Here is a 9,820-nt window from a genome sequence, read left to right on the forward strand (position 1 = left end):
AAGAATATTTTTAAAAAGACGCGATTCCAGTACGTGTGTACACAGATTTATTTATCTCTTACGGCCGTTAACAAGATCGCATTCTTTTTAATTATCACAATGCAGCATGTATAATTAATGAAAGAAAATTTTCATTGTTGTTAAGGTAAGCTGTTGTTATTTAATCGTAAACGTGTCTTATTTCTCGCCGAAGAATATAAAGCACTGTTCATATTATTTCGTAAATAGCGGAAATTGTTTAATTAAATGACTATTGCTATACATATAGGATATAAATGGATTGCGGTATGATCGCAATGTGGAGGGATGAGTAAGTGCAAGAGCTTTTGCAAATCAAGTCCATTCTATGAATCCCTGGGGACTGCAACTACAATAAATATTATTATTATATACATATGTATGTTTTAAAATGTAATTGCGTATTTAATTTCATTAGTGGATTAACGCAGTTGTGTTCCTGTAAGATATTACTCTGAATGCTGCGACCCTGTATGCATTTCTTTGTTTTCCTATTAAGAACAATACAGACGGACATACGATCGCAGCGGGATCGCTCAGCAAAATGTTACTCGTGTGCATCGATGATTATTCGCTAACGACGATAACAAAAATTGTTTTCAACGATAAATCAATATCAAGAACGTCTAATTTCAATTACATACAATGAGCGAGCGAAATAACAATAAATTATATTTCATTCTTGCTTGCTACGCTCAACGATGATTAGTAATCATAATTAAATGTCCATCAAAATACGAGTCATCGATTATACACATGATATTTACGTCAGGAATAAACATCGGTCCATTTCTACATTCGGTATAGACGTACAATACAATTCGTGATATTTTTAAATACCGTAATTATTATTGCGCTTTCTTTGTGTTTCTTATCTGGTCGGCTTGGACAATGCGTATGCGTAAGAAGCGTAATCAGAAACGTAGGTTCGTTAACGACTCCTCTCGCGACTTCCTGCAGCCCTTCAAGGAAGGTTCGTTCTCTTACGGTTAATTATTATTATCCGACCGCGTGAATCGCGTGACCAGCGACATCCCACAGCCGTGAACCCGGAACGGCGTGCATATTTCCTACATAAAGGATTTCTTTCTTTTTTTTTTGCCATTTTCTGTCGAGTTTTTTTCTTCTTTCTTTGTTCGGTGAGATTCGATCGACGTGACCGCGACGATGTGGCGATCGTTAAGATCGTCGACCAAGTCACGGGCGAAATACCGCGGAACAAGTGAAATTGTATCGCGTTGAAACGTTCCAAATAGAAAGTGCTGTGCACAGCCTCGTGATTGCTACACCACCTCTCCCCCAAACGTATTCGCGTCCGATCGAAATGGCAAAATACAAGAAGCGATCCTGTCAACGTTAAGCGAGCCGTTTATTTGTCAAATAACTTGAGAAAACTATTGGGTTGGCAACTAAGTGATTGTAGGTTTTGTCACTAGGTGGTATTGACAAAATCCGCAATTACTTAATTGCCAACCCAATAAAAGCACAGGACGAAAGTAGAGAATCTCGAACAAACGAGAAATAAGAGTAATAAATGTTTAACGTGAAAAGAAAAAATACATACGTATAGTATGATTGTGATTAAAAATTTGAGATGAACAAATTGATAAAATAATAATGAGTTAGAGATATGATCTAAAGAAAATAGTATTGAATATTTGAGAACACGATAATAGTAAAACGTTAAAATTGAAAGAGAAAGTAGAAAATTACCTAAACTGTGATAAATATGGAAACAGTAAATAAAACGGCAAGGAACGGGTTAATAACGTTATTGGTAATTTGGAATAGAAAACGATTGTGTCACAAAATTACGGATATAAGTGTAAATGTTTACGTTTTTATTCTCACGTTTCTGTGAGAAGATAATCGTTACTTTTGCACGCTTTAAGTGGAAAACATTACGTAAATTGTGGTCGTTTCTTGTATAATTTAAATGGAGTTACAGTGAAATCCCAATCGATCATGTTTAAAGCGATTGTTACGTGCAGAGTAGATACGCGGAACGATGAAAGTGCATAGCAATAAAATGTGACATTAAGACGTATTTTTTCTTATATAAAACGTTCTATTGCATTTTCTTTTCGATCGAGAAAATGCCAAGTGGGAACGGTATATCGCGAATATGTTCATTCGCTGAAAAACTGGTTCTCTAACGCGACAACGACTTTTTTCAAAAAAAATTAAAATTCTCTTCACTTTCGTCTTCAATATCAAAGAATCAAATCACTATACACTCAGCAAAATACTACTATTATATTATTATTATTTTTTTTTAATTATTTAATTTGCACTTTACAATTTGTCCAGCTGAACATTCGGTAAATTTTTCTAGCTTAATTGCTAAATAACATGAACCGGCTGGCAGCGGAAACGGTCGACACATCAAGCATAAAAAGAAGATTAAAAAGGAAACGCCCAACAGATCTCACAAAGGACATAACCTAACAAACACGATGATGGTACCCCGCTGGGGGTAGCCACCCACATGTTATATTAATATACCGCTATAATATTTTACCAAATCTCCTACTGGACAAATTGTAAAATTTAAATAAATAAATAAAAAAAAATAACATGTGGATAGCTAACCTCAGAGGGATAGCATCTTCGAGTTTGACTATTTCATTTCTTTAGTGAGGTTAGTAGGGTGACTATTATATTATGATATTTAACGTACATATTTTCAATTTACATCTATATGAATAAACTCAAACAACAATTTTTGTTTCAAGTTAATGTTCAATCTGTTTCAAGTTAAAGGGTAGTCCGTGATACAAGACGTGAATATCTCCGGAAAAATGATTTACAAGTGAAAATGAAAAATGATCCATTTACGAGTGAAAGTATATACAGTATATCTGAAAAACGCTTTTATCGAATAGAACAGCGAGCTTTTTCATCTCTAAAACAAATTCGTCATTGAACACTCCGTATTCCATTGCATTTTAAATATTTTCATGTTATTTCTAAATTTGTTCTCCTAAAATTATTTTAATTGTTTAGATTCGTCTAAGCAACCGGATCTTTAATCGTCTTGATCCTCGTGATTTTCTTCTCGTGGAATCCCCTTTGCGAAATATCTTTTTCCCGCTATTCAGATGCGATCAATCGAGGCGAATGCAGAACCAAAAGGTCGCGGATTCCCACGTTGCGAAAATTACCCTTGGATAACGGCCATATGTGAAATGTTAGTGATCTCGGTCGTGGGTGGTATCTACGGCATTCCGTTAGACGTTGCACCCACCTTTATTCTATAATGTGGATCACAGTTGCGGAAAACGCTTTTACACGCATCGAGTGTCTCGTACTGTGTGCCTCATCGGTGTATCGAACACAGTGCACGATGTTTTACGTAACTCTTCATTCTAAGAAAATTGTTCTAACCCACGGTTTAATCGCTGTTGTTTCGAATTTAGCCGTTTCCTTTCGCAGTTCTTCGAAAGTTAATTTCCATTGTTCGATGGTAAAACGCTTACGAAGTAAGATATATTATTATCCAAATAAGTTTCTACAGTTTGTTACGTTCGGGATAAAAGGTAAAAGAAATATCATTAAATTTCCGGAAATTTCACGTAGAAGTAGGCGATTCGATCGCACGGTATCCTCCGGTTATAAGAAGAAACTGCTGCTTGAAATACCAATTTACTTTACCTTTTGTGACATTTTAATTTTCAATCGCGCTAACTTCGTCGATTAAAATTTATTCGTTTCCATCAAATTTCTATTTTATATTTGCAGCTTCGAGCTTTAACGAGCCATTCAAAGACCGAATTTCACGATGATTCTGCAGTTGATTCTTAGGATGTGAAATTTCATTTCTGAAATCGCTAGACGATGAAAACTAAGTGATTCATAGAAGGTCTATCTATATAGGAGGTCTAATACATAAAGTTAACGATTGTTAAAACGACGAGAGAAAGTACTATGCGACACATTCTCGATATAATTAAAATGCGAGGCCAAGATCCTGCCGATAATGTGCATGTGCTCAGCAAGTTTCACACCCGGCAGCCCATTCAATTCAAAACTACACATAGCCCGAAGCATCTTCGACCATTCTACGCATTCTTACATTTTACGATACACGACAAACCTTTTAACGTTTCCCGTGTTTCATCGTCGCTCGATGACGATCCTTACTATACAATTGATATTCAGTTTTTACGAATATAATAAGAAAAATTTCGCTGAACTGTCTCTTTTACATTATCTACAGATTAACATCATAATTATATTTTCTACGTATGCTTCCTTTTCCTACTATTCTGTAAGTGTAACGTGGTAGAAAACTGTTGCGTGAAAGAAAAATGATTTCGGAAGATATGGACGACGTACGTGTCACGTAAACTTAGGGATTGTTTGATGAAACAAAACTATCTGAGTCGTAATACAGTTATTGTCTTTATTTCACAGCACAGGTTTACACACATCGGAGAGATGTTCACTGTTCGATGGTTTTGTCTATTTCTTCCCTAGGTGTTCCTGTCTCATTACGGAGGAAAGCTCGGTGCCCTTTTAAATTAACAATGCAGATTCTTCGTTCGCGCCTTCCGTTAGGAAGAATGAGGGTATCAATACGGCTAGTAGGTAATATTGTTTATGGGATAAGCCACCTTTTTCGTTATTCAAGTATTGGATTTTCCTCATTAAGTAACTACCTGCTTTCACCGTAATTAGAAAGGACGGAAGTAAGGGCTGTTTCAAGGACCACTCATAAACAGATAACAGAAATAATAAATTTACAAAGTTTAGGTTTATGGTGGGTCCCTGGGATAATTGAGGGTACGGACTGAAGACCTGCACACATCCTGTCTTTAATATGAATTGACGTTACATACAATCTATGTCGAGGCAATGAGCAAAATTTTTCGCAGGTACCGTTATACTCGAAGCGAGAGTAAACACGATAGTACGAGGAAGGATGTACGAGCGATTCAACATCAGTGAAAACGCTAATTATTACGGTGAAATCATTAATTATGTCGCTCGTATCCCGTCTTCGTTTCGTATTTCTTTTTTTTTTCCCTTTTCTCTTTAAGGCTGCTCCCTTCCTCATCTCGCGTCTCTTTGCCGACGCGGTCGTTTCCATCCTTCTCCCTCGCGCCCCTTTGTGCTCTTCTTTTTCTAAGCTTCTCTTTCACCGTTGCATTCTTTTGTTGCGTTAATTATGCGAAGGACTCCCACGACTCAAGAATGCCGCTCAAGATCATGAACTACGGTCGTGTCAGTCGACGACTTTTCTAATTATTCTCAACCGTCTTTATCCCCGTCTTCCTCGCTCGATTTTCACGTTTTCCAGCTGAATATTTCTTTTTTTTTTTATTTATTTGTTAAAATTACAATCAATTCTCGCGTTGAGAATTTTCAGTAATTTTTCTGGCGTGGCGCAGTGACATGGCTGATTATTTATAATAAGTTAATACTTATTATAGATAAGTATAATTTGTAAGTAAGTATTATAAATAAGTGAATATTACTTAGTTTAGATAACTAATTGAATCTAGCGTTTAGGTCTAGCGGGTAGTGCCTCTTCATTCCAGCTGAATATAAAATCGATAGATGTTTGGAGCGGATCCTCCGTGAAATTGCCCCAAGTTCACCTGACATCGCACCTCATATTTGTAAAATGATTCCAACGATTCCAATGAAATTTAAATAAGGCCAACCGTTCGACCACGTGAATTTATTTATTCGTACTTTTTTTATTATTTGTATTATACAGGGTAATTGGTAACTGGTGGTACAAGCGGAAAGGGGATGATTCTACGCGAAAAAAGAAGTCGAAAATATGGAATAAAAATTTTTCGTTTGACGCTTTGTTTTCGAGAAAATCGACTTTGAATTCTTGCTCGGTACGCGTGCACTTTATCACGTCTCGTTATAACGGATTTCACTGTAGATCGTTGTCTCGATGGAAAAATTAAAAAAAAAATTAAAAAAAATTTTTATTCTATATTTTCGACTTCCTTTTTCGCGTAGAATCACCCCCTTTCCGCTTGTACCACCAGTTACCAACCACCCTGTATATATATCAAATCCATCGTTAATATTTTACTATACTCGTTTGCTCTTCTAAAGTTTATTTCTACTTTTTATCTGGTCTTAGATTACATTTCTCGTAACTCGTCTTTTGCAATTCCAAACATATTTAATTTCGTGTCATTTAATAATATATAGCTTCATGTATGATGACAAAAATTTGCCGCTGTCCAAACGAAACGTATGGAACCTAAGGGAACGCTTCGTTGGACGGTAAGAAAAGATGCAAATATCTTTGGTGGTCGTTGTAATTACCTTCGAGCGTTTTGTGTTTGGTAGTTGGATCGTTAAAAAATTAGGCCTTTAGTGTCACATTTCTATCGAAAGAAAATTAAAAAAGATTAAAAGAAGATCAAAAAGGAAACACCCAACAGATCTCACAAAGGACATAACCTAACATACAAACACTTACCACATTAAAGAAATAAATCAATCAAATTCGAAGATGGTATTCCACTGGGGATAGCCATCCACATATTATATTATTATACCACTAAGCTATAATATTTTACCAAATGTCCTACTGGACAAATTGTAAAATGTAAATAAATAAAAAAAAAATATATTTCTATCGAATAACAATTAAATTGATGTGACATGGTTTGGACGTTTCGTTACGAAAATTAGAAAGGTTTCGTAGTCTTCAATAACGTGAGATTTGTTACAGTCATATGTTCTTGACATAAAATATGACGTGAATTACACTTATTGCTAGATACCGTTCATCTATTTTTCACGCATGCGCAGATTTTATGCTACGTGGAAAAGAACGAAGTGCTGTGAAACGCGAGAAAACACACGTTGACCGCAAAAACGGATGAACGAGCAGCTCTTTAATCGACAATGGTTTTTTAATAAAAACAGGTTGACTTTGCTATTTCGAGTTCGTTGTCGTCGAAAATGTAAACAGTATTTGATAGCTCTTTCTTTTACTTCTTTCGTCTTTTAACCTTTCGCAATTCTTTCGAAAGATCGTTCGATTCGTATATCTGATAAATAATTATTACGCTTCCTCTTTTCCAGTTGCATTAAATTTAGATAGCAGAAGCATTTGAATATTCGTTATTAAAGTAAATGAATTATCGATGGTAATTTTTGAACGTTATTATGTAAAAGAAATATTATATAAGACGCATGAAATATTTTTATATGTTGGTACGTTGTTCGCTCGTTTCGAATTTTTTTACCAAGCTGGAAAATAAGTGTTCTACTAAATCGATGCGACATAGATTTACCGGGATATTCGTTGTCAGTGATGTATTAAAATTCAATATTAGACGCCCACAGCGACTCATCTTTAGCTGACCTTTGCCACATTTGGAGATGCCACAGGTACGCCGAATATCGGTGATTCAGCTCTAAGATTTCATGAAATTAATATTGTAGAATCTAGGATCGCGTATATCCATTAACATTATATCTACGATCGTAACTAAATAACAATCAAAATCGAAATAATAGTCTTATACAGGGTGGTTGGTAACTGGTGGTACAAGCGGAAAGGGGGTGATTCTACGTGAAAAAAGAAGTCGAAAATATAGAATAACAATTTTTCGTTTGAGGCTTTGTTTTCGAGAAAATCGACATTGAATTTTCGCTCGGTGTCGGATTTCACTGTAGATCGTTGTCTCGATGGAAAAATTAAAACAAAAAAAAGAATTAACGTCTGTATAAAAATATATTACGTCTGTAATAATTAAGGAATTCATACGTTTTAAGAAACAGAAATCTAAATATTCCAGATATGAGAAATATAATTTACACGGATAGTGACGCATTTCATTTGCACGGATTATGTCGCTTAAGTATCGAAGTTGCAGCGAGGTTGATAACGCGAGTACGAGTTACGAAAAACGTATCCCCTCTGAAACAAATATTGTACATTGTACAATGTTGTATAATATATACACTAAAATATGATGGGAGTGCACGATTCTAAAGATTGCGGGAATTTTTTTTTTTTTTAATATTTATTAAAATTACAATCAATTCTAGCGTTGAGAATAAGATTGCGGGAATGAACCGCGAAATGTAACCTATGCAACGCGAACTTGAACTAGTGCGTCGCGAAGTTGGACTTACGCGACGAATGCAGACTCTGTAAATATCTCGTAACAACGGCAGTTTAGCGTCGATGATAAGTGTACAACGGTTAAAAACGATCGTTTGAGGGATCGCAGAATTATTATTATTATCATTTAATTTATACTTTACAATTTGTCCAACTGGACATTTGGTAAATTTTTCTAACTCAATTGCTGAATATCATGTGGATGGCTCTCCCCAGCGAAATACCATCTTCGAGTTTGACTATTTTATTTCTTTAGTGAGATCAGTGAGATGTTTTCTTTTTAGTCTTCTTTGTACGAGAGTTTTGCTCGCTTCAGCTGGTTTGGATGTGTTGCCGTTCTTTCCTTGTATTTTTCTGCGTACCTGCCGATTTCTTCTTTGATGACCGAAGAATGTAAAATCAAAAGATCGATTGTAGCGAAAGGCAACGAACTGGTTTATCGAGCACGTCGATTATCTTAAGAGTAAGGTAAATAAACAGTTGGATGAGTGTCTGCGCGATGGGGTCGTTCAGCTCTCCTTGTCCGAATATACGAGTCCGATAGTTGTAGTTAAAAAGAGAAATGATCCAGTGCGATTATGCGCAGACTATCGTAAAATATGGAAGCTACAAGGCGCAAAGATTTTCTCCACTCTTGATTTAAACAATTTTCCATGCACCTGTCACGTAAAGTTGATACTTGGATTATAGTAAGAAGGCTGAGTCGTAACCCAACTACTAATTTTCCTATAAATTTATATAAATTATTTTTACTTATATAAGTTATTATACAAGTGTACGAATATATACGAACAATAGTAAGAACATGAAACGATGTATACGAATTTTAATCACAGATACCTTTCCAATATAAACTTCGAATATTGATACAGACAACAAAAAGTGGCTATTTTTTATATATCGAAAAAAGTTTAAATGGAAACGGAAACTTCCAGTCTGAGAGAGAATCATATTATTGTACCTTATATTTATGAATATTAACGATTGTTTTGGTTTAAAAAGTCTAAAGGCAAGTGAATTCAGAACAGATTGTTATTGCCGTTTCTTGTAATTTTCAACCGGAGTTACATAAGAAGGTTAACTTTTTGTGGTAACGTCCGCCGATGTATAAACGTGTTCCCTAGGATATTATTGTTATTATTTTTTCGATCGGCATAATAGCGTTAAGCGAACGACAATTATAACTGACATACACTATCTCTTGTATTTGTATTGATTTTAATACAACTGACTATTACAAATTCTACCATTCGTTTCTTTATCAAACAAACCCACACGTTTAATCCATCTCATATGTATATTTATTATAAAACAGATACTACGTAAAACTAGTTTCTATTCACGTCCGTTATGATTTATTTAAAAAGAAATAATTATTGACAGACACTGCAGAAATGTAACAAATTGTCGCGTTTAATGTAAGAATTGAAATAACAAAATTACGAATTTTGTCACTAGATGGCATTCTTGTACAGGAACGTTACTAAATTAGGCTAACCCTGAAGTAATGCCATAAGGCAGTTCCGGGGTTGGAGCTTGTAAGGTTAAAAGGACGGATAAAGGAGGTACTTTTAGTGCCATCTACCAACTCCCATATAACCCAGTAACACATTAATGGATATGCGTAATAACATCTTCCCCTCCTCGCGGAAAAAAGTGGTGGTATTGACAAAATCCGCAATCACTTAG

The sequence above is a fragment of the Bombus vosnesenskii genome, unplaced genomic scaffold (assembly GCF_011952255.1).
Source record: "Bombus vosnesenskii isolate JDL3184/JDL3185 unplaced genomic scaffold, Bvos_JDL3184-5_v1.1 scf7180000013264, whole genome shotgun sequence".
Classification (NCBI taxonomy): domain Eukaryota; kingdom Metazoa; phylum Arthropoda; class Insecta; order Hymenoptera; family Apidae; genus Bombus; species Bombus vosnesenskii.